This window comes from Hylaeus volcanicus, chromosome 1 (assembly GCF_026283585.1).
Source record: "Hylaeus volcanicus isolate JK05 chromosome 1, UHH_iyHylVolc1.0_haploid, whole genome shotgun sequence".
Classification (NCBI taxonomy): domain Eukaryota; kingdom Metazoa; phylum Arthropoda; class Insecta; order Hymenoptera; family Colletidae; genus Hylaeus; species Hylaeus volcanicus.
The window spans coordinates 20,317,536-20,344,659 of NC_071976.1; the positions used below are offsets into that span (position 1 = coordinate 20,317,536).

The following is a 27,124-nucleotide window of genomic DNA, read 5'->3' on the forward strand; positions in this document are numbered from 1 at the left end:
TTCATGGAACAATAGTAAAAAATTCAGAAGAAATTTTAAACACAAACGTGCCTGTCAAGCACAATGTGACAACTGCGAAATTCACCTTATTCTAAAATTCATAATAGTGTCCATGCATCCCTCTTCCATTTCAAAAACGCATATTTTCACTCCACCGACGCGATGTCTACCATAATTTCCTCTCGTTCAGAAGTTTCCTTCTGCCAATCCCAGGTAGATCTCGTCCAAGCGGTAGGATCTGACGCAATCATCCGCGCGGCGGTTGGAACGGTCGAATTCTCTAATTTATTCGCGGTATTTCCACGGACGCTTGATATTTTGATACACGCCGGTCGGGGAGCGGCGCTCTCGAGTAGCTGGCGGCAGCGACAAATTAGTGGAACGAATTAAAAATACAGCAGAGGCAGGCAGAGTCGTGTCGGGCGAGCAACGAAGGGGCTCGTTCGTATCGATCCTCCTGGGAGGCAGCGTGAAAATAGTTTTTCCACGTCTCACCGCGAGTGGCAGTTTGACAGAGCGAACGCTCGACTTGCCTCTGATATCGCGCGATGCGAATATTCACGATCCCGTCGTCGTTGTCTGCGCACCTGGAACTTGCACGTAGCTGAACCAGCGGCGACGGAAACGTGTCCAGGGTTCTTTGACCTCTGGAGCTGCATCCGGACGACGTGGCCGATAATGCACCGACATGATCAACGTCGTTAGGTCGCTGATCCCCGTCGCACGAAATATTTCTGATCTCTCGCATTAACCCAAATATTACTCGAGTATTTTTGCTCGATTCGCTTAAATCATACATCGCGCGTAGTTACCTCTCGCGGATACGGAGACTAATACGTTTCCATGTGCCGGAGTTAAGATTCTCCCGTGACCCCGTCTGTTTTTTGAAGGTGCAATGATCCAGGCGGAGTGCAGCTGCACTTTTGAAAAATGAAATCTATATATATTCGGTTCATTAAAAGGGAGGAATGGTACTCTGTTTTTCAATATTATTAAATTTAAATTTTGAACTTGAATTGCTAGATCATGTAAAGTTTTTCTCACCTCTGCTCCACTCGCAGTGTCTCATCTTTTCATGGGTCGCCTAATGTCTCTTTCCAAAATATTTTCGCACCGCAAATGGGAGATCCCCGTGAGGTTTTCAGTGCTACAAACGAATCGCACATCGGGCGTTTATAATGTTTCGATCCTCCAGAGAAACCTTAGACGAAGAATGGTACCTTCAGTCATGTTTCTTTAGTGTCTGGTCGACATTTGCATGGAGAACCTCTCGCGAACGTTAAGATTCTTACTTTGTATCCGACGAGGAATCGACGGACAGTCGTTATGCATAAGTGGTATAAGCGGGAAACGATCGTGGCAGGATAAAAGCGAGTCGACGCCTGACTATCGACTCAAGTTTAACCTTTCCAGTTCCAGCGGAGTTTTTTTTCCCCCAATGACCCGAACCCGACCACTCGATACGCCACTATGTTTAATTGAACTCTGTCGATGCTTTCGAACGTATTAAAAATCGTCTTGCCATATTCGGTTCGAGCGTGTCCGTGTTATCCTACACACGTATCTAGCGTATAGGTATCGAGTATCGAGTTTTCCCAGCGTGGGACGCGATTTGTTGTTCCAACAAGATTTTCGAGCAATTTTGCCCGCTGGTGTACTCCGTCAGGTGTCCCAGGAAATATTGGACGTTCCAAAATGTCAATTTTTAGTTTAATTGCAGGATATTAGTCCCGTGGATATATTTAGTAATGTACGAGTAGGACAATCTATTATGTCGAGTCTGGTTATTTCCACGTTGTTTCAAATTTTCTTAAAAAGTATCCAATAATATACGAACGTATCTTCAAAATGTGAAATATGTGTTCAATTCTAAAAGTCCAAAAGAACATACTTTGGGTGGTTGATAAATGCTCAGGAAGCAAGATGTGATCGATGTAGACGACATTCTCAGGGCTACCCTAATGTTTGGACAATTTTCGCCCCCGTGGGACATGTGTGCATCGGGTGCAACGAAGCGCATCGGTGCAGCGTGTTTCCTCGACGATACGTGGCCATTCGACACAGTTCGAGCACGCTCTATGGCGTTTCCACGGTATTTTTATGCAATCGTTGTTTATGCAGTTGCGAACCACCGACCCGATAGCTTAATAATCGACGGCCAGACCGCGTCAAGAATCGTTTCGCTGCGTTGGATCTAATTGCGCTTAATAACTATATCTCGGAGTGTCGGATTGACCCCTCGACCCGTGACTTTCCTGTACGCCGACTTATTTTATTATTTATCGACGCGACGAGAGTAACGCATATTTCTTTGTGCCTCGTCGTGCATTCGACTTGTGGGACACTGAAGTCGAGGCTGGACATTGCAGGTAGTATTCTATTTGAATATGAAATCCAGAGGGAGGTAATCGAGTAGGGAGTGATTTACCGTGTTAACTACATGGACATTGTGTTGTTTATAGCTTGAAGAAATCAGGAGGTTACGTTGAGTCCTGTCTAAGAGGGTTGAGCCATATTATTCATTGAGACTATCCTTAAACACAGGATTCTTATTAATCCCTGTCTTGTTCAACACCTCAGGAGTACCCCGCCAGAAGATCATGAAACATGCTATGGTACATACACGAGCAATCCGAGCCATAAAATTTTGTTTAAATCTTGAAAAGGATTGTGGAGATATTGACACAGTAATCTAGGAATATCCGCAACCGCACAGCCAGTTTTGTTCCAAATGGAGTCCCCTCGTTTAAGGGTTGATTCCGCACGACCACAGCGACGGTAGCGGCCGTCGAACGGATAAACGAGCTTCCAGAGGAAAGTGGCCAGACTCCTGGCAGATTGAATTCCCATATCGAGGCGCGTTAAGAATCGTTTCTGGCGTATCCGACTGGTATAGGTATCGATCGCTGTGCCGGCCTCCAATTTCATGGCGATACGAAAGCCAGATACTGTGCGCGGCGTAGAGAATACGCTCGTTCCGGTGGACGTGCTCAAAACGGCGTTTAGAAGCCTTAAACCCCACCCGGATCGAGTTTGTCGAACATCGGTTGTTTTTGTTCGCCGTTGCACGCTGAAACCCCCGTTCACGCGCACAGAGGCCTGTGAAGGGCATAGTCGCATACAGAGAGGCCACCAGTGGCGCATCCATTTAAGGGGTGCGAGTATAAAGGGATTGCACTCCCTCGCTAGAAATATCAATTTCCTAACTGTTTTTATTGTTGAGTTGTTACAAATTCGACCCAGATTCTTGTGGATTCTTACTCAAATTTCCAACTACTCACATTTTTGGAATTTTCCCTCCAAAACGCTCACGTAAATATAAGAAAAGAGAAAGAAAATGTTACGTTAACCATTCTCATTCGTGTATCGAGTTGGAAGTACTTCCCTCTCAGTCTTCCCTAACAAAGAAGTTATCTCGCCAAGTGTTGAGGGATTACGGTGACTTCTCAAAGTGAAATTTTCGCGGCACCCCACTTGTTAAATTTCTGGGTGCGCCACTGAGACGCACAGTCACAGAGAGACCGAGGACGACCGATCCTACGTGTCTCGGCCGGTGGCAGGACCCTCATCGCGGTCGTCAGCAACCCGGGAGAGGTTGGGAGACGGCAAAGGGGTTGGGGTTGTAGGGGAGGGGGGCAACGACAATGCCCGTCCCACCCCGGTTTCTGGTATCGATCTGTCGCAACGAAAGTCGAGATACCGGCCTGAAAGTATCAGCTGGACGGATAAGCCTGAATTATATTCCCGTTCCTCTGTCTCTCCCGTTTTGTCCCGTTCGTGCGTGGCCCTAGTGCGCGAGGAAACACGACGCTGCGAACCAATACGACTCGAGAGAGCTCGATCGACGCGCCGCCGCTGGATCGGTTTCCCGAAGGAACCACCGCTGATGAAACTCGATTCCCTCCAAAAATGGGTAATTATGGACGTTTTTTGCTTATTTATTTTACGAAACTCTACGAATCATAGTAGATCATGAGTAACAGAGCACAGAGCAGCGCCATTTCTGCGCGACTTCGATCGAAATCACCGAAAGCATCATCGAAACCATTGAAACGTAATCACTCGACGCTGAGACAGCGAGCAAAGCCGACAGCTGCGATTTTGTATGGCGTAGGTCGTTATGGAATCGACTTTCGCAGACAAACCGTGTCCCCGAGCGTCCCCTTGTGCCGGTGATTCTTAATCGCTATGCCGTGCCACACCGGCGCGAAGAACGTTTGGCAACGCATATGAGGAATTGTACTTTCTATACCTACTCTTTTAAAAGAGTATCGTGATTCAACAAAGCAGTAAATGTGAAACGGTCTCTGTTGATTATAATTAGTGAGGTTTAAATTATCCGTTTCCTTCTCTTTAAATTGCATCTCGAGCTCCGAAATAACGAAGAATGTTCATGTCATTGTGTTGCGAGCTTGAAAAGGTTAAGATCCACTGGGTATGTAGCTGAACACGCGTGTTCCTTACTCGTGCGCCCACGTCGCGATGGATAAATATGATACAGGTTCGATCTTTGATTCGCCCGTGGCGGTTGGCATTTCTGTATTCGTCGCGCGGGCTTCTTTGCGCAAAGATGTGCGATTAATGCACACATCCTGTGACATTTCGAGTTCTGGTTTCCACAGGAAAGTTCAGTAACTCCGCTTTATCACGACTGGTCTTGCGCAAGAGCTGCTTCGATTCGCGTCGAACCCATTTTCGAGGTGTAATTATTTTACGACAGTGGGTCATATTTTGAAATCAATTTTTCGGGTCAAAATATGATACCTACACTGAACTTAACGATGCACCACATTATGCGAAGCGATTTCCGTCTTTAGAACATTATGAATTAAAATGTATCACAAAGCTTGCAATATTCATATCTGCATCACATTTCGTATGAATTTCCTGGTAGTTTTCCGTTTTATTTTCCAATTCGAGATTACTCTGGTACTTGACAGGTACACGAAACGAAATGGGTATCTATCATTCTAACCTTCCGCTGGAGCAATCAATTGGCGAACGTAAAAATACCTAGAAATGAATTTCTCCCACGGGCTTGACGTGATTTAACCGTGTCGTTGAAGTTTCTGTGGAAGATCAAGCCTGAAATCCACGCAAACCGTGCCACGCGAACTCTAGCAGCATTCAGAGCCAAAAGTTTCGGCATTAGTTTGGCCAACTTCATATTATGTACCGTACATAGGGTAACAACTTCGCGAGCGGGGCCGCTTAGGAAACCAACAGTTCTCAAAGAAATTGCAAGAAAATAAAGTGTCGCGTCGCGAAAGTCTCTCCTTTCCATTTTCATTCACTCTCTCTTTTACAAAGTCAAGCCGACTTGTTTTTTTTTCCAATCGTGCAGAGTTTATCGTACTCTTGCGATCGAGCATGCGATAAGTCAGCGAAAAAAATTGAAATAAAATCAACGTTCATCTAATTGTTCAAAAAATGTCCAGTGAAGTCCTCGTTATAAAAAATACATAATAAAGTCGCGATATTCGACGCGGTGGGAAAACAATTGCACCTCGGGTGTAATGCGATCGCGAAGAAATGATTCATTTCACGCGAGTTTTCGAATTCGCGTTAGACTTCCACCGGTGTATATCCACGTTAATCCTGACTTCGCATTATCGGCGTCCGTTATCGAGAGAAACAACTCTGAAAATCTGTCGAGTGTGCGCGCACTTGATTACTCCCTTCGCTGCTGGAGTAATCAGTGGCAGGGAGAAGCACCTATGCGCTGAACTCGTTTCACGATTCATTCGCGATACGTATTAAAAACAAATAATGATCACAGTCCGAACCTAGATAAATAAATGCACCATTTCGACCAAGAAATTACCTCTTAAAGACCAAACACGAAGCTCTGCTCCGAATGAATCGAGCTACTCCAATTGCTGTAAAAATCTTCTAGCGTTACTTTTCCAGTTCTGAGCGCTCCAAGTGAGTTCCGCGATCGATAACGGTTTGCAACTCTATCCAGCTAGCTGCATCCGGCGGTTGGGTCCCTAAAATATCAAAGAATTCCTCGCTGCGGTGGAACGTACTCCCTGGCGGATCGCGTTTCAACGTTATAACACCTTATATTTTATTAATACACCCGCGGCCGGTGGGTAGAGGGCGCGATGGGTTTTACTGGGTCGCGAGCGGTTGGTTGGAAGTCGTTCCACATGCACTACGGGCCTTGAGCACGGGTCTCGAGTTTTCAGGGATCGGGAGAGGCCGAGTCTTTGTCTTCCGGCTGGGAACGGATTCCACTCGACATCCATATAATCGGCTGAACATATTTCAAGCGGCGTGACGCAATCGGTTACCCAGGCTGGGGATCGATCGGAGACGAAATCCCGAGCGTTCTCGAATCGCGGATATACGTTCGTCGACTGGAAATCTCGACGCCCTGACAAGGAATTAAACCGACGTCCTCGAGCGTAGGATACGTCCACGATTTAGTTTCCAATTGGATGGCATCCATAGGAAGATATATTTTATTCGTTTATATATTCGTTCAATAGAGCAGAAATCTTCAGGTAGCGATTATATTAAATGAAAATAATATGTAATTCATATTTCAGAATATTCGTGGTGGTCCATTTATTAAATCCATTCCGTTTGTTCGCCGTGGAAATCCCTACATTGGATGAAATTATTTAAAGCGAAGGGGGTCTAGTTTGAAGTTCCAAAAGTAAAAGTGACATTTTTCATTTTTATTTTTATTCAGAAAATGATCAGTGCACCAACCCCTGGCAAACTTCTTCACTTCTTCTTCAATTCTTTTTCAAAACGAACCGTGAATTTGTCGAACCGAGTCTCGCCGTAGGGAATGACGAAAACAGGAGGCGAAAGGAGCTGTCAGTGGTTCGCAAATTACTTTATAATTAAATTAATGACGCGTGGAGCCGTGGCCTGCCATCGCGTTATCCGATTGCGACGGATTTCCGCGTAGCTCGCGAATTTCGTTTTCAGCGGGTAATCCGATACGAAAAATCACGCAAATTAATAATAATGAAGTTACGAAGGGACCCGGTGGCGAACCCGGGGCCACGGAATTAAAACGTATCGTCGGGGAACGCAATTCCGTCGGTGCAAAATTTCGCCCGTTCGACATCGTCAAAACAGAAACGAACGCAAACAAAAGGATGAAAAACATATTTGTGTTTCTGCGCGGTAGGGTTGAACGCTGACGAGGAAATCTGAACGGGAAACTGCCTGCGAGAAATCACCGTATATTCCGTTATAAACGAATAAAAATAACGGTCGCAGCGCGAAAATATGTTTATCGACGTTTATCAGTTATACAAATACCAGTTTTTTGTTATTCCAGGCGCGTATAAGATGACGCCGAAGATAAAAGTCCTCATTGGCGATCGATGCGCGTTGCAACGGTTTTTGCGCGATCTTTAGGAGCGGGATCGATCGATCGTTGGCTCGCTCGAAAAATCTGGGACGCTCGTTCACGGCAGACAGAAGAGTGGAACCGTGGCACAAAGGCGGAGAGAGGATGGCGAAAGACTTCGTTGTCGAGGGGGGTTGGAGACGGAGGCAAAGTCGGCCTGATTTATAGGCAATACCGTTCAGGCGTTTTCACTGCGTAACTTCCGCCGGTTTCGTTCCATCTTGACACGGTGGAAGCGGAATTTCCGGCCTTTAATCGAGTGCCTGGCCGATTCTTCGCGCCGCTTCGTATCTGCCCCTTCGCTGTTAAAGTTGCGGCTATCGAGATCTTGGACTCTGAAATTGAAAAGCAGTTCCTTCTTCGAGAGATAAAATAAAATTCGTGCATCGTGGTGTATCGTGATCTTTTTCCTTATGATCTGGAGATGGTCACCGTGATTGGGTGGGACAGGTGAGGTTTGAGAGACACTGATGCCAATCGAGACAGCAGGACAGAAACTCGTCAAGGATGTCCGTTTGGCATACAGTCCAAGGAGTGTCGATGAAGAATAGCCGAGAAAAACGATACGACGGAAAAGTAACGGCGCAAGGTCTTCGCGTGGCGGCTCCGATCGTTCTGCGATGAAGCGAAATGTGGGCCGTGCGACTCTGAGAACTGGAACGTGTGCGTACAGGTGCGAAACCTCGCGGCGTTAAATCCTCGGGCAGCGTACACGGGTTTTCCTTTGAATCCGCCTCGTTTTAATCGATCCGTTGGATTTCAAGCGTCGACGGCTTCGCCATCTTTAGCAACGTTCGCTCGAATCCCATCCAATAATTATTTTTAATTGCCGACCAGATGATATAGCGGCGCGCTCGCAAACTGGTCTTTCCTTGGCTTCGACATATGCGACAGTGTGTCGTGTCTCCGCGAGAGACACCTGCCACTATTCGATGCAATTTTCATCGCCAACGGAATCTATTTAAATTAAAATTTCGCGTTATTTTTGTCTCCGTTCCGAGATCTTCTCTGGGATGGATTCGGCTAGCAATTTTGGGACGGTAATAGAAACGAGATTGGGGATGTATTTTGGTAATGTAAAATCCCATTGATCCGTTGCTTGATAAACCAATGGGAATTGTGTTTTATTTCCATCGGAATTCAAAGTGTATTAACGGTTCCCGATTATTTTGGACTTCCGATGAATTCTAAAATCTTTACTCGGAACATCTGTCTTTAAATAGAGGCAATAATAAATATCGAAGTTCAGCAAACGAGACTGTTTCATCGATACTCGAACATTCGACTACGAAATTCAGATCGAGGATCGTTCGTGGTAAAACGCGAGAAAATCTTCGCGCAGGCATCGATTTCATTTTTGTTTACTCGCTTTCTCGAACTTCCGTGGGAAACTTGAACGAAGGAGGTGGCACGGGGCGTCGAAGGAGGCTGTGCATCGCGGCGAGAGGTTGTTGTGTTTCGCGAAAATTGTCGATTAAAACTTTGAGGTCGGCCATTAGCCTTCACCCACATTGCTCAATCGCGAGAGCTGGGGACGATTACGCCAAGACGTGTCCGATTACCACCGCGACGCACAAAGAGGTGTTGCTCGTGGAACTAATTCATGCTTATTACCGTGATTGCCTAAGTACCCTCGATAATATCGTATTCTTGGGAGGCGATGCCACGCAGCCATTTAACGATCCGTGATTGATGCAGTTAATCAATTGGATCGTGCAGAAAAGTAATGCATCTCACACTGAGAATTTTGTCGATTTTACTTAGAAATTGGTAATGTCCTTTTTTATGGACAGGTACTGTTCGTATAAAGGTGTACTATAGGTGGTGGTATCATTGATAAGAAGCTCACTTCAGGATAAAAAGCTGAGAGAGCAGATTGGAGATACTTCTTCCTTAAAAAATTAATTTTGAAATTTTTGTGGTCGATACTCAAGTGTCTCGAACATCCAAAATGAATTGGTTGAAATGCTTTGGCTACTATTTGTCTTCCAGGTTCAAAGGTCCCCCAAAGAATGCTCCAAAAAGCAAATATCGTCGAGGGTGGATTAAACGAAAAAATCGTTCCAATCCAACGGGTGGGAACGGGAGGTTCGACCGCGGGGAGTTAACCTTGGCAACGAAAAAAAGTAGGTTCACGAAATGAAGGAAAATCGAGCCGACAAACGCCGAATCGAGGCTCGAAAAGCCACTCTCGAGGAAGACACTGACCCAGATACCCGTGTACATGGGGAAGGTCGTGTGTAAACACACACGTACACGCACCAGACCTATATACTCGTATGTACGCTCTCGGATGAATAACGTACCTCGACGAGCACGAGTGTACGTACAGAATGCACACACAGACGTCGGGTGCGCGTGCGTGCCGCACCCACACAATAGCCAGACACATAAAATAGAGGGTTATGTATTTTCTTCGGTCTCTCGCTCACGAGAGCCAGCCCATTTGCTTGCCTCTTACCTGCATGTGTTCGTGCGATTCCATTTACGTGGGGGAAAGCATGTGTGGGTGGTTCCGTGTGAGCTTCGCACACATACGCGTCTCTTTCCCTAGTGATTTCCGTGTGTGCATGCTGTATCCTCGTGGAATGCGATGTTGTAGCGACGGCTTCAAGATTTGTTCACGTTCGGGGGTGGGGAACATTTTATTCGAGTAAGGGGTAACGAATAAAAGCTCAGGAAGGTCAATGCACTTCCAGGTGTGCATAAAGAAGCAGGGAAAGTGATTTTAACGTAGACATGGCGCTTGGAGGCTGTTGCAGTTATCGTCCTCGAGACTTCCGAGAAATCCTGGTTCTTCGGGACTTTCGAATCACTGCTTTACGAGGTTCTCGAAACTTTCGAGTTTCGGAACTTTCGATACGATTTTGCCAAGATCTTCAAACACCCTTACCCTCGCCCTTTTGGGCATTATTCGGCGATATTTAAACACTCGTTGTAACGCATCGAAAAGTTCAAAGCTTCAAAGTTTCTCGGTTCAATTTTTAAACGATTACTATTGTTGGATATTTATATTCAAATAAATATATAGGCAACAGAGTAATGTTCCACTGCGTATTTATTATGGATAAAAAAACAAAACAAGGTAAATATAAGGTTAAGTATGTACAACGATGTGAGGTTGCCAGTAACACGGTCAGCTAGGCAACCTCTTGGTTTGCAAGCGCGGATAGAACTGCCTGTCGCACAAAATTCGAAGCTATTCCTCAGGTCGTCTTCGATACCCAGGTAGTCGACAGCGTCGACGAGTGCCCTGATTGTGCGAACACGGTTTATGACGCTAGGCCTAAATTGCCGTGTTAGGCTCACGTACCGAGTGCGTACAGTATTCAGAGGAAGCAAAAATATCTAGCAACCCCAATAAAGCCCGAGTTCGGCGACGAACTCGGTGTCGCATCTGGCTGTGGGGTTTTTCCTACAGTATTCAAAATACTAGTTGATTTTAGCTAAAATCCAACAACTATTTAATAATCCTCGAACTTGAAAAGTTTTCTACAAACAGTGTAAGAATTACATATAGCTTTGTAAAAGTGTCAACAATCGCCGTTTTCCCATGATTGTTCACCAACCCTCGGCTTCTCGATTCCTTTCGAAGACGCCATCGCAACCTTCCCGCCATTTCACGTGGCGGGAAATTGGGCGAAAGTTCGCAGCGAAGACTCAAGTGGCCATCGCTAGGCGAGTTACATGGTCGCAGGTACCACGTGCGCGGGCGCGGGCGCACGTGTGCGCATTTACATACGGTCCTTTAATAGGCGCACGTGCGCGACGGTGTGCGTAAGTAGGCCTTTACGTTTATGAATGGAATTGTAGTAGTGACGGCCGCTTGCACGTACGTGCGTAAAGTTATATTGATGACTCAGCCTCTGTCTCTCGTTACACTCGCGCCATATATTACGGCTCGCCTCTACCAGGGAACGTTGAACCACTCTGACCCACTCCATCGGGTCCCCTATCCCCACCACTCCGACTGGTGCATCTTTGTTTCCTTCACTCTGAAGCAAGTTAATTTTTTCCCCTTTTCTTTCTTGGTTTTTCTTCTCGCAAAGCTTTATAAACCAACCGCCCGACAGTGTACGAGCTTGACGCGGGATTGCTCGCTCGTCTGTCAAAGGAACTCACAGATCAACCTTGAAGCGTTGTACTGTATGCAAAAGTTTATCATAACTAAAATTGTCAAACTCGAACGTTCTTTATCATTTAAACAAATCCGAAAACAGCGGAACGATGACATAACGACCCAATAATTTCATGTATAGAGCATCATATTTCAATTTTATTAGATTCCCTGACATCGAGTACGAAAACTTAACGATTTCGCGTGGAACGACCCAAGGGATATAAAACTGTACCGAGCATTATTTTTATCGAATGTATAATTTATATATTACCCTTCCTGAAACGTTGCCCCAAAGTCAGTCGAATGTCGAGTAATAATTCTGTTTTATTATATTCCATGTTTCAAATTCAAAATATTTAGGAAACGTTACAGAAAAAGCGTCGAATTAGAAAAAACGAACTATATTTGTTACTTACCAATGATTCGGTTCCAGTAGCTGCAGTCCCAATGGTTTTAAATGCGCCTCGTTCAATTTTTTTTAAACAACAGTTGGGGACAATTTGCGATGCGAATTTCCAAGCTGCGTAAATAAAAAAATAGGGCTCGCCAAGCAAAGAATTAACGCGCCAACAACTTCAGTCACACAGATACATTCAGCGCGTTTACATTGCGCGCGGAAACGAACCACTTTCGTTCATCCTCGGCGACATATCTGCGCCACGCATTATCGTATTTTTCGCGTAACACGTTCATACAGCAGCGGCGCACCGATTCGAATTTGCATTTTGTATGAATAATGCATACGCCTCTAACAGTAACAAATGCCTCGAATTACCGTAACAAACGGACGGGACTAGATAACTAATACCAATAACAATTAATCAGTTTCCCGCTCGGGTTAATTCGATATCTGTGCGAATCTAGTCTCCTCGCACAGTTTATTTTTTCTTACAGTTGTTCAAGTTTTTTAAATTAAATTGACACTTTGTGCTTGTAGTGGCAAACCTTCTTTCGCCTCAACGGTGACCAAGGGTAAAAGGGAGAAAGGTGCTTTGCGATCATCTATTGTAAATTTATATTATTCAGCAAGAATTTAAAAAAAAGAAAGATTAAATGGGATCACACGATTGTTGAAGATATAGACATTTTTATAATTATGTAGGACGTCAGATAATTCAACGACTTTTATGTTAAAAATTATTATTTCTGATCACATATAAGTCTTGCGTAATTTATTGAATTTTTCGCGACTCCGTAAATTTGTCTCTATCGAACATTTTCATGGCGATCTTCCTTTTCGGCGAGAAACGCAGACCTTTCCGGGTCTCCACGAGTTGAGTTAGGTCAAGACTCCCGACGTCGTTATCGCCGACTCTCGTCGCCAGATAAGAGCATCCCTCGTTAATTAACGAATTAACGACGCCAGATAGCCGGTCGAGTTCGCGTCATGACCCCGTCGTCAAAATTCTTAATCTTCGTGACACGAGTGAATTGTTTCCCAGCGAAACTCGCCTCGAAAGGGTGGCCAATTAATTAAACAAATTCACTGCACCATGTTTTTTCCTGTACGTCTCGATACCATCGAGCGTGCTCTCGACCCTGCATCCAGGATTGTCAACTCAATTAACGCGAATGAGTAGGTCCGTGATTTTGTTTGAGTCAAGTTGTTGGGTGTAGCTATCATAAGTCTGCACGAGCAACCGAGACTGAGTAAACTTGACATAAGTCTCTCGTTTGTTGACCGGATAGCAAGCATCGACATTCAACCCGACCCACACTCTCGACAAATGCAATTCCCACAACCAATCAAACATCGATAAATTACCCAGCTGAAGTGCTCGAACGCAAAGTATGAACGGATCACTTTTTATCTTCGTACGTGATTCACGCGCGAGTCGTTACGGTTCGCCTAAGCGTGCAAGGTTGGAATCTCCGGCAACCGCAATCTGGATGTAATCCAAATTTTGTCGCATTAACCGAATTACACTGGTTTGGAGATTGGGGCGCGATATACCGTCACGTAACAGCATTGCGCGAAATGGGGGGGCCTCTAATTTCTCGAGCGACAAGAAATCCCGCAGAAATTCCGCGAACGCATTCCCGATTCGCGCTCTCGAGAACCTTCGGCGGGGATCACGATGGATTTCGTGCCACTTCGTGAACACTGTGTTCCACGAGTCGGCTGCACGAATCGAAATCAACCGCGACACGTCGACCAGGGAGGGTAAATCGCGTTAACTTCCACGGGGTGCTCGTGAATTCAGGGAATTTCGCCACTTTCCCTCGCAGGCGGCAACGAAATCGATGGAAAAGTATTAACCCCTTCGTGTACGCGGTATAGTTTTCGATGCGAGCTTGTTCGCACGCATACCTTCTCGCTACAGGGTGATTTAAAAGAGTAGTTAGTACTTGAAGCAAGAATTTGTATTTCATTAAAATCAATATAATCATCAGTCAAACGTGACGTAGTACATAACGTGTACTGTAGTCTTTGAAGCCTTGTAGCATACTTTGCAGAGAATATTCTTGCAAAAGAATATTGAAGGGCAAATAATTCAAATTTCATCTGGATCTAACAGGAAGTCTTGAAATTATACCAACATATACGCGTCTCTACAACATATTTTGTCTCTAGGAACAAGTAACAGGTTTCAGAAATCATTAACAAGTAAACGATGCGAATTGGCAAGTATGAAAATCTCCAAGTGTATTTATTAGCCCATTCGGTTGTGCGTAATGTGCCAGAAGTGAGTCGTTAATAAAACAGTGATTTAACCATCCAGCCATTCAATTTTCGTCTTCACCGTTCTTTTCAGCAATTATTTTTATGCGTTTCTCGGCAGGGTCTGAGCGACGACCAACGCCGACGTATTGGTATTCAGGTGTGCTTTATGGCCGCGTAATTATTATGTTCTGCGCGACAGATGAACCGTCTTCTCCGTCGGTCTTTAATTCAAAGAAATCGTTTGTTCTCAACAGGAAATAAAAAGTTTCCAGGAAGACGTTCTGCGAACCATGAGAAAAGGAATCGGATATTTCAATTTGTTGGAGTTTTGCGAGAATAAACTAGTATAATTTCAAGGTTTCTCTTTGCCTTTCTTCGAGACCTTTCGATCGATAATTCTGCCGAACTCGATTGTTTCAGTCATTATTGTCGCGCAGAGGACGAATTTAATTAAGCGTCGTAGAACCGTGGAGTCGAGTGACCACGTCGCTCGCCCACACGTATCTAAATTATTTTCTCTTTCTTAAATAAATATATTGCTTCTGTGGAGGACATAAAGCCCGAATGTTTTATTTACCGAAATATTCAACATAATCGACAATTGGAAAATGTTTAAACGAGCGTGTCTTAGCAATTAGTTAAAATTGGAAACACAAAGGGGTTTTTATAATATTGCTAAGAGGTCTTTGTTCTCCACATGTATGAACACACTCGAGTCGATGCTCAAACTCTTTTATACATGACTCTATGTACACACGCTCGAGTACTCTTTCTGAATTGTAGAATGTGACCATTGTGTAACGAGAAGTGTAGGATTGTACAACCATTATATGACATTGTGAAATGTTGCGTATTCAATGATTTACACACTTTTTTGAAGTTCCTGGCATTTTGTACAATAGTCCAGGAATATCAGTGAAACGTAAAGAAATAATATGCACGAATAAATAATAAATAATATGGAAAAATATATGCATTATGCATGTTGTTGCACAGATAATTATAGAGTCAATATGGCGTACAAAATTAACAATAATACTTGTACTTTTGTTTCTATAAATTTTTCTATTTATGTATCACGTATTCCCATTCGGTATCAGCGAGATCGTAAATAGCATTTTCCGTGAAATAAATATACCGAACATTTTCGTGCTCCCCAGGCGCTGGTGCCTATTATGTTCGATGGATAATGCGCACCTGCGCGCCACGCGATTGCAACGGAAAAATACAAACCGTAGGAACATCGTTCTACTTTCCGTATCCCAAAACCAATACTACGCCAGACCCATTTCGCCGACCATGGACAAAGGGAATTAATGGTCTGTGCATTTACATCGGCTCGCAGCGATGTTTCCGGTAATAACCACACTGCGCGCGAGCGTGCTGTCTCCCCGTGAAACTACCTTGCCAACTAATATCAGTGATGGCTGCAATGAAAACTTATCCAAATAAAATATCTAAAGAAGAATTAAGTACATGCACTCGCGTGAATCAACGAAGCCCAAATCAAAACGCAAATTCATAAAAATTAAAGGCTTACACTGAACCTTTTATTTCCACGGTTCTGATTATCGTTACTTAAGTTGTTAATTTTATTTGCTAATAGGTATGAGTTTATTTTGATCGCTGTAGAATTTTATAAATGAATCAATATTTGCATTCGAAACGGCATTAAATTGCTTGGAACATGGTTGGGGCCGTTCACGCTGAATTATTAAATGAAATTATTTTTCACGTTAAGCGAATAAATGTTTGTCCGAATCACTCGTCAATGGAGTAAACGTGGCGAATGAATCGCTGTACGTTGGTTTCATTCGTCTATTATTCCAGCGAAATTTTGCTTATCTCTGGGCTCGCGTTTGCCGACGGACGATCAAAGGGAGAAGAGATTTTCGAAAATCGCGAGCGTACAATGGGAAAAAAGGAAGAAAATGGGGACCAAAGCTTTCCGACAAAGCAGGTCGAAATTAATCTTGCTCGAACGAACCGTCGCTTTCGCCCTTTGGAAAATTAATTTCATCGTGGATTTAACCCTTCCTACCCCCCATGATTCCGCATGCCATCTCCAACTTCAAGCCTCATAATTTAACGTGTAACCACCTCCGCGTTTTCATTTGTTATCATTCACGTTTGAATATACAGGTGAGGGTGAGTGTAGTATAAACTATCGTGGATACAAAAAGATCTTACAGAAAAAAGTTTGGAGGTTCGAGGGGATTTATTTATTTTTCGTTTGTTTTGATCCAGATGCTGAGGCTGTATCAAGGCCACCGCCAGTTTTTTTAAATGAAAGTTTATACGTTATTACGAATCTGCAATTTTCCTAATATATTTACTCGTATTTGAAGATGGTCTAAACATGTTTATATGAGAACAGAATCAGTATTTGAATAGTTATAGGCTGAAATTAATTAATTTGATACGGAAAGGGTCGAGGGTTTCTGTTTTCGTGAAAATCGTCTGACAGGAAATTCGGAATGGCCACCAAAACGTAGTCGACGGATACAGTCTGGCGATAATATTGATTTCGTATTCACGGACGCCTATACAGATGTTTTGCCGCGTACTCCCGTTTGTCGTGACGACTGGCGTAGCTCCGTGCTTCGACAAATATTACCCTCGCTCGTTTCCAGCTCGAAATCAATTTACTCGTTTGGGGTATTGCTTTCGTTCGGTAGATGATGGAGAAAACGAGGAATGGGAATCGCTGCGAAACGGTTCCAGGGGGTTCCCCGTGCGCGTTCTCGGTGGCAGATCATGAACTCGAGACCTCGACTAATCGCCAACGAATTGTTACGTGAGAATTCCTGAGACTTTCCTGGCAAATCAATGCTTTTCTATTATTTGAGTTTCTTAGCATTTGATTTTCGTGCTCGTAACAATACACCACTTAAAAGGACTGAGTTTCTGGAATCCCTATGGGACCATTCAGGAATGAAAATAAAATGTTGGGTATCCTGTACAGGCACATTTTCTATCATCATTGTCTTTTTGAAGAGTGTGGTGTACCTCGTTGAGAAATAAATTAATTGAAATTGCTGTATTTATATCCTACTTCTAATTTTCATTTTTATTCTATCATAGATGAATTCCACAATTCTTCTGTGCATTCGAATATAACTCCCTCATTGTCCACGTAAATGCAATCTGCAGAAAATGTATATCTTGCAAATTCCTGCCTTCAGCATCTCTCGGAAACATAAACAAACAAAATTACCCCAACTTCAATGCACGTATTCTCGAATACTTCAAAAATATTTGAGGTGCCACGATTCAGAATTAGGTCACGAGCAACTAAGCGTTGATCTCGCAGCTGTCGAGACTCGGCGGGACCGAAAGGCACGTTCGAGGAGTCGATTCTTCATATTGTTCCGAGTTCTTCGTTCCGTCGTTTACACGAGGAACCCGCGAACGCGGTAAAATTAAATATTTACCCCTCGTGACACCACGCATCGAACGAGGTTAGACCGCATCCGCGTATAAATATTTATCGCGAATAGCTCCGTAATTCCTTGTGAAACGGATACTCTATGAATATGAATGATGCTAATTGCGCGCGCGCACTATTATAGTTTGTACGATTTAAATAGCGAATAACTCGCGAGCGCAAGCATCGTTCATTGATGTCTTCATCCCTGAATCGACTCTTTATGTAAGAAATCGAACGTAACGCGTACCGATCGAGGCTGCCGTCTTATGCGAACGGGTGAACACTTTGTCGCGAGTCGGTCGGCAACGTAGCGATGCATAAGATAAACTCCCAGCGACGGGGTACGCGATAAACGACTAGGAAAACAGTCTAGTTTGTATGCAAATGGGACTGAGATTTCCTACTGGCCGCGTGTTTGCATTCTAATGGCCCGGAACGCTGATATAGGAACTCGTTCGACGACGAAATATTAATGGGACTGCATGTTTCTCTGTTCCAGGTGCGATGGAGCCTCGCGGAGCCGGCTTTTACTATGAGTTGAGGCCTCGTAATTAATCGTGAGTAGCCCACGTCTCAAATCTATTTTCTTAGGTCTTCTCGAGCAGTCCAGTCAATAAGTTCCAATTTTTACCATGCCTTACACGAAGTCTGTTCTATTTCTGAAGGAAGAAGTTATTTCTTGCTCATTCTAAAACATAGTTCAAGTCTTGTTCTTCTATTACTCTTGAACTAAACGAGATCTTGTAGAGTAACTGATACAAACATAAAGAAAGGAAAAAGGCATATAAGGGAAAGATTTTAATTGAGAAACCAGAGAGCCAAGAAAAAAATTCTTTCTTAGGATTAATCGAGTTCCAACCTGATCGCATAGGAGATACGATTGGTTTCCCCGGTTTCACTCGTCGCGACAAGGTCGATTCGAGACCCGAGGTTTCAATCTTCCCGGTTTTGCCGCCATTTCACACAGTTCCTTCCAGCCACCACTTGCGCAGCGTTCGTTTATCGAAAGGCACTTTACGCAACGTCGAAGCGCGTTCATTTCATTATGGGAGGTGTTCAGCGAGTCGAGAGAGTCAAGGTCCAACGGTCTCCCAGATCCAAGTTCACGTGGATCGCGAACGTCCAACTGTACAACCTTTCTCTTTGCCCCTGAATTGCGTAGCATTGAACTATGCCGCGTAATTATCGGTTCAAGTACGTAGCATTATTCGAACAATACTGCTCGCCCCGTCTGCTTAACTCGCCTCGTCAGCAAGTATTCCCGTATCGCGTATCACCTCCATTCATGCCAGCCGAAAGGTGATCCCAATTTCACCTTCGATCGCTCCCGAGGCATTCCGTGAGGATCAATTAGGTTGATTTTTTCTCAAGGCAGTTTTCTTAAAAATATTTTAGGTGGTTTAAAATATTTTAAATGGTCCAGGAGTAACACAGTTCAAACGGAACGATATCAATTGTAGATATGTAAAAATATAATCGAGACAAATTCCAAGTACTTTTGGGAGGATGTCGCATTCTACAGAGAGGCTGTCAAGTTCTAATTTCTTCAGGGGTAAACACGAGCAACATATATTTTTTCAAATGGACTCGTAACTTTTCAAATCTCATCGTATTTTACTATTTGAAATGAAAATAATTTCATATTCATAAACTAGCTAATGTTCGAGCTGGCCATCCGCAGGCTGACTCCGCAAAAGTATAATCACGTCCCAGCAGGGTGAGGCAAAGGGAGGCAGGGGTACGCAAATCCTGAAAGATTTCTTGGGTGACTTCGCAGGAACTGTTTTAGGACTCCCACCGGGGGCACATTATGCAATAGAGGGTTAAACATACGCGAACCTTACGATTTCCCAATGGTGATGCTTAACATTCTCGGAACGGCGCAAGCCCAGTCCCGCGATAGCACCGAAAATCGAACCTTTCCGTCGCAACTCTCTCTCCGAGCTCGTCGCGTTCCCTTGTTGGCCGAAAAAACCGATCGCGTGGACAAGCCTCGTGGTGGAACTTCGCGTAAAGACACGCGCGCACACACACTGGGATTGTGGACCACCTATGAATTTCTTATCTGCATCGAAAATTTCAATTACCTAGATGAAACGTTTCACGGTTGGACTGGAAAATTAACTGATCAGTCAAATGAGAGTTTCTTGTAGTTGAATCAAACATTTGACTTTTTTTTTAGTCACTCTTCGTTGTAGCCACTCTCAAACTTAAAGGCAGTAAATGTTACTAATTTTACACAGAAACGACTTCATGTCGCCGGCTAGAATTTCGTAATTGAATGTGAAATTAAAGCAATCTAAATAAACTCTAATAAACTTTATTTATATTTTACCAACATAATGAATTGAAATGAAATATTTTACATACATATCTCTTTCATAACTATAAAATTTGTTTATACCGCCCTGAGTTTCATAAATTGAAATAGATAATCCAAGTGCAAACACGAGTTTACTCGTGACTGGTCAACAATGTGGTAATAGAAGAGAAATTTTGACCATGAGTGTCTTCATACTTTTTCCACCCCTATCCACTGGATTTGCTAGTACCTATAGGGTCTAATGATATCATTTACCAACATCTCAAGAATTCTTCTTAGTCATCGGTTAGATTCTTAATCCTTTAGCCTATAACAACGTGTGAGACACGTAATAACGAAATCGAGTCGAACATGAAGAGCACGAGTCAGACACGTTGTATGAACGCGCACAAGAGACTTCGGCACTTTGACTACGGCACCCTGACTATGGCACGCACGGTTCCACAATAAATCATAGGGCAAGGAGTTGATAGAATTCAGATATAGAATTGAGTCCAATGACAAGTTGAAAATGTGCTATTGCCAGAATAAACGCTCAATGGCGAGAAACGGGAATTACGATGTTCATTCGAACATTAAATTATTCGAATAGTCCCCTCCGTCCCAGTCCCCTGGCCACGCACATACGAAACACGGTTATTCGCGATCGCTCATAATCGCAGGTAACCCGAGATACGGTGCTCGACAGAACCGGGATCGCGTGTGCGCGCGTACCACAGGACCAGCGACGCGGTGGAAGGGTACGAAAGTCCCTGTTAGCGACGCTCTATGCCCCACAGCGTCCATATAACCGTCGTATTCGTGGCTGTTAGGGGTGGGCAGAGAGGGTGGCGGAGGCGAATAGAGAAAGATGGAGAGGCAGCGATAGAAAGCAACATATAAAGCCGGAGGGAGACAGGGATAAAGCGCGGGTGGGACGGAGAGCCAGTCAGAGTGAAAGAGGGACAGAGAAGTCGAGGGATGGTTTTGCTCTGGTGGCTCTGTATTGATTGCTACTACTCCTCCTCCTCCCCCCACCTACTCTTCCGCCGCCTCCTGCGACCGTATCTCTCGTTCTCACTTTTTCTCCCTGAATCCCTCTGGCTGCTGCCTTCCTCCGCGCTGTATATTTCTCCTTCTACACGTACCTGTCTTTTTACCCTCTTTTTCTGCGTCCCCCGGTCTCTTTCCAGCGTTCACCCAGGCCACCCTGTCGTTCCATCTCTGTCCCCGTTCGCCCAGCGTTACCTCTCTTGCCCGTCCCCTAGCCAACCCCCGTTCCTCTTTGGCCCCTGTCCCTCGGACGCGCACACGGAACACCCCCGCTAACGTCGACTACGCTCCGCGAAACCATCAAGATCCCGAGGTCCTCGTTGGCCCGCGTTCGCCTCCCTTCGGGGACGGGGCCGAGAGTCCGCCTCGTAATTGACGCAGATGCGAGAGCGCGACGAGACGTAACGATTTTTCCACGAATAATTTGCACCACCTATCGCTTATACGACTGTTTGAATGGTAATTGTAGTGTCTCGAGTCCTCGCGCGGATCCACTCGTCCTGGCAATGCAAATTGTTCCGTCTCTGCCACCCCCGGAAAGCGTTGGGCTGGATTCGTTTTCGGCTCGGTCTGCTACCTGAACATTTTCAGCTAGATTTATCTGCAACTAGCGTAGCCTACGGGGGTAGTTTAATGTATTACTTGCAATCGTTAGGTCTGTGGGGGTCTGAGAGGTTTCGAGATGAAACTGTACTAACATAGCATCGCTTTTAATCCACCTCTATAGGTACAGTTCGGTGCACGACTCGTAGATTGTTGCATTCATACCATCCGAATGTGTTCAGATTCTCCTGAGTCGATAGCAAATGTAGCAGTCTACCCAAGCCAGTTTTGAGGGGTGTGATAAACGATACCCTTGTTGGGCACAAACCGCTAAATAGGTTCTTCTCTGCGTGATGACTGTCTCTTGGTTCCATATACAGCCTGTTGACCGCAACGTCTGGCCGTCTTGGAACACTCAAGCTGTTAACGTTTTACCTAGCAACCTATTTAGCTAGGAGTCCTCTGGCTTGAAGAACATGCGAAGAATTCTTATAAAATAATTTATGTATAACGAAGAAGGTTGCTTATAGTCGTGCGTCAAGGAGGAAGGCGTTAAAGACTTGTACTCAAGGATAAACAAAAAATCGATTTTCTCGGGCTATTATAGCGGCGTAACGACAACGACGCCGGAAGCTGCGCGTTTATTCTTGGCGCTATCCGGAGAAATTGATTGATACGTCGCTGTCGGCGGCTGGACGGGGTCAGGTCTGGTCTTGATACGCGTGACGGGTTCGATCGGGCTGGGGATTGGTAGGTTGGTCCTCTTCGTCTCCGCGATGACGCGCGTTTCAATTCGGCTGGGAACAACGGAGGTTTCGTAGACCAGGAAGGGACACAGAGAAGTCGTAAATTAACCGAGGCGCGAGGGAAGGCGGCACGTGGATGGACGAAATAGATAATAAAAGCGAAGACGAGGGATAGGGGGAGGCTAGCTGTTTCTTTCTATTTTTGGTGTAATTGGCATCGATCGTGGCTTTCAAGGGTTGAGATAAGAACTCCGAAACTCGTTTGGTTCGTGTCGTTAGGATGTCCCATCGAGTTCCTGTATGTTTGGTCGAGTATGATTGATAACAGGGGGTTGGAAGTATAGTAAACGTCGTTTTGAGTAGTTTCATTCTGGTCAGACTTTTGTATAGGGTACCTGTGGAGAGTTAAAAATTGGAGGAAACAGACAGTTCAATTTTTGCTCTCTTTATTTTTGAAAACAGAGCTTCTTTTCGTTGTTGGAAAGAACTTCTGCACGTAACAGGAATTTGATATTCGAGGTACGAGAACTTATAATTCCACGTACAGAGAGACAATTTCCTCTCATCAGACAATTTGAAGTCACTCCATCGAGGATCTAAGTTAAACAAAGATTTAAGTCTCTCTTCGGTAATCGGTCATCTATCGGAAAACGATATCTCGGCGCCGAGTCGGTGTGCTTCTCTTTCTCTCGATTCATCGTTTCCCCGTGCATTCCTATGAATATTTCAAACGTTCACAACAGTGCTTGCCCGTCGTAAGATCGCACGAACCGCGTCGAATTCGACGTCGACGAGAGGCAACGTTTCTTGACAGCAGACACCTCCAGATTGACACCTCTCACCTGCTCACGGACGATCGAGTTCTATATACGTTTACGACACCTTTTTACAGAATATTCGTTTCAATATCTCTTTACTGTGATTAAAGGTGGATGATTGTATCTTTTATTCAATTTTCAGTTATTTTATTTTGTTTTTTATTTTAACGAAACGTAATAGACGTAGCATCATTCTATTTCTGCTGTGTTTGGCCTGTACCATCGACGTGGATTTTCCCCAGCAATTATCCAAACCATTTTTCCCTCGATGGGAATATTGTGTGCAACTCGTGGTACCAAATTTCCACGAGCTGCTGTTGGCCGACGAGTCCCGGTTCCGTCGATCGAAATTGAACAATACCGACGCTTCCTGTAGGCGTCGCGTCCCGGGTGAAACAGCTTTTATAGACGATGCGTCACCAACGGCGAAATTACGCGCAGTCCGCAGTCGCTCGCATTGCGCCGCAACGTAGATATCGTTTTATCTCCGTCAATTACTGGCCAGACGCTTCCCTTCGCTCGATTCGACGCAGAACGCCAGGAAAATTTTACGCTGCCAGCGTTTCATAAGCCACGCGGCGACTTTTAGAGTTGGGTCAAAATTAGGACAAGGGTGAGGCGAATGTGTCCTAATTATCGATGCATTTAGCGCCAATTGGTTGTCGAAGTCGAATTCCTGCGGTGTTTTCTTTAGAATCGTGGTCCAACGCGATGCCTCGAAGACTTGCACTCTTTAGTATAATTGTCGATCAAGGTCTGGAAAAGTATAACATAGATAGGTACTTTGAGTTAACACTGAAAAGTATTAGTAAAAACTTTATTAAAAAAAAGCATTTTTTTTATAAAAAGAAATTCGTAGAATTTTGTGCAAGGGCGAGTGAATACATGTACATTCGTTGAAATGAAGATCCAGGTGGAAATTGTGACGAAAAGTGTGTGAAAATTTTATAATCAGTCGTATCAACGCGCACGTGAAAATACAATATCGTTTATTATTTGCGAACGGGTATTGTTCCGTGGGACAAGTTTGGATATCGAATAAGGATAGAAGGTGGCAAACACACGCGCGGTCTTGATCAAACGAGCGAAATCTACAAATAAAATATAAATCATTATGCAAATAATAGCCGGTGGAGTTTATCGTATATATTGATCAGTAAATAATTCTCGCTTTGTTTAACGTTTCTCGCTTCATATGGTATCCGAAGCTTTTGTTGCACGCTCGGAACGGGCAAATAAAATTTTAACGGAAACGAAATCACCTGTTCGCGGACGGGGGATGAATGGTTGTTGCAGGTGTGTAATTTATTTTACTCCGTTGAACGTAAGGATCGTTATAAATAATTTACAAAATATACAGATGGTATCAGTCCTGCAGGACTGACATAATAGAGACTCTTATGATGAATAAATTACTGCTTTCAAGACGACAACCAGTTATACAGCGAATTTCAAACGAAAGAATGGCAGCTAAAACGAATAAAACTAAAAATTCTAATTGAAATTATCACCCGTACGCGTGCTTTTCAAGAAGAAGAATCGTTGAAATTTGTCACAGAGACGAGTCCTCCAAATTTCCCATTATGTCTCCAATTATACACATCCAAATAACGATCCAACATAAAATGACTTCCCCCCGCAAAGCACGATTTCTCCACGTCCGCGGAGGCGAGGCTTTTTACATGCTCCCTTGTCGTCGTTTATCGAAGAATCCTCGCGGAAAGCCATCGTGTATGTTCACCGGGGGGGGGGGGGGGGGGGGGTGGTGGTGAAATAGTGGGCCGAGAAATTCCTGTCCGCGCAGGAACGAAATATCTACGATCGAATCGATATTCCCGTGAAAACGCTCAAAGAATGGTCGGCGCAGTGCGCCACAGTCAATCATGAAAGGGCGAAGTTTTCCTCCACGGTGGGAAAAGTTTCATAGTGGTGTGTCCGGGTCACTATGCTCGCTTCGCAATAACCGATAAACTTTTCACGATGCACCAGCGAAAAAGAAAAGGGCCGGTTTGCCCGCGTGTTCGGCAAGATATACGAGACGACGTGTCCACTCCCTAACCTCCGACCCCTCGTATCTATTTCCATGTTATTGTTGCGCGCCCCCGACCAGTCCCCATTTTTCTTTTCCGCCCCTTTGAGGAAAAATATTGGCCACGTCGCGCATCGTACGTTATTAACCCTTTCTCCAGGAGCGCGCTTTAACCTCGGTTCAATTCTTCTTCCGAACAATAGTTATTTGGTAAGCGTGTTGTTTGCGCTCGATTTAGCCGTGGGTTGATACCGCACAAGTTTCGGGAACGTTCGGGATCTAGGTTAGCGGGTCTCCCGTTTAGCGTGCATCCTGTCGAGTGATTTATGCTTCTTCTGATTGCCCAATGGAAGTTCGAATCGCTGGAGGACCTTTTATTTGACTTTGGAATTTGGGCAGGAAGGTATTCGTATCAATCGTACGGGGCCATTTATTTGTGTCTTTTTGAGTTGTTGTCTACCCCTTCTAATTCCACGTGGACTCCATCATAGTTCACAATTTATTATTCCTAATCAACATGTTTCGACACGTTTCGCACAATACGACGTGCCCTACCTCTCAAACGAACACGAACGCAACACAATGATGACTTAAACACCACCCACGCCCCTAATTTCGTGCGGGCCCCACGATATTCCAATTTCGTCAAAATCCCGTGACGCGAAGTGCAAGAAATCGGTCGATTTCGCACGGGAATGACCCCTGGTCTGCCATTTTTCTCTGGACTCGGTATACTTTCGCGGATCCTCGAAGCGTCAAGTTTTTCCTGGTCGAAAGAGCGTAACACACCGGTCGAGAAATCGATGGTCGGGTCTTGTCTCCTCCTTTTGCTCTCGTCTTGGGATCCTGTCGACCCTCTCGACGCCTTTCTCTCCTCTCGCTCCGTCTTCGTTGTACAGCGTCGTCACCTCTCTGGCTACAGCCGTTCCCTGATTCCCACTCGCTAACCGTGGAGGTCTTCCCTCTTGTTCGTCGTCGTCGCTTCTCTCTCGCCAATTTACGAGCGCCACGAAGTGCTCGCGCGGCTGGAAACCGGGTAGCGTCGCGGCGGGAAACCCCCTCCCTCTCGATATTCTGGCTACCGGGAGTTCGACGCTCATACGAGGGACTTTGGTATTCTCCGCATGGACCGGGTATCCGGGGAACGTTGCGATTGCGAGCGACGAATTTTTAGCGACGTCCCAGCGACAGCGCGCTGCTTCGCTCGCCTATCCGGCGAACGCTTTACTTTTTATTTATCTTAATCTAATTCGAGTCGCGCTGCATGAATCTGGCGCGAGGGATAACGGAGGCCAGAGCGTGGTATAGTTTATCATCTATCGCAGGATTTCTTAAATAACACTTCAGAGGGATTAGATCTTCATTTTTGGAGCATATTAATTTTTTTTTCCTGCGTCTATTAAGATAGTTATTAGAACAATCCTCTTAGAATCTGCTTGGAACTACATGTTTTCTTGGTACCATTACCAGAAACGTCGAGGTCGTATAGTATTCCAAGTTACCAAGAGGAGAAATAAGGCTGAGCGAAAAAATGATAACTGTGGTGTCGACGACGTCTGTGCGGTATTGCGACGCACGCGTCGAGCCATACCTAACCGCCACTGGCAGTACCCACTGTATGATAATAACGGTGGCTGCAGTGCCGGTGTCTAGCCTAGCACCAGCCTAACCTGACTCAACGTTGTAACCAATGTATATTTATACAACAGCTGGGCGACCGAGGGAGGGGAGTGCGCGCCAGTCAGCTGATCGTAGCGCTGGAGGGGAAACCGGTGGAGGGGAGAACGGCCTTTATTTAAAGCGCTCCTCGAGGAAGCCTTTCTTCGACTGGTAAACAGTCATCGAGAATGAACATGCGAGTCACCGACGTGCTTACGTATGCGCGTGACTGAAATATTAACGTGGATTTTTCTGCCTCGTTGTGTCTGCCGCGATGAACATCAGGACACGTCGAAGGGGGGGGGGGCCCCGGAGAGTATCGTCGTGGGTTTCGAGACACCGCGTCGGCTTATTAACATAATTAACTGGAATCCAGACGTTGCG

General features: G+C 44.8%; 1 protein-coding gene across 4 annotated transcripts in view; it reads left to right on the forward strand.

The window, feature by feature from the left end:
- LOC128878529 (bromodomain adjacent to zinc finger domain protein 2B) overlaps positions 1 to 27,124 on the forward strand; it is a 168,374-nt gene that overhangs the window by 91,205 nt on the left and 50,045 nt on the right. For all 4 annotated transcript variants that reach the window (XM_054126823.1, XM_054126817.1, XM_054126831.1 and 1 more), the window contains exon 4: positions 18,090 to 18,147. The gene's annotated coding sequence lies outside the window, so the exon portion shown is untranslated. The remainder of the gene's footprint in view (positions 1 to 18,089; positions 18,148 to 27,124) is intronic.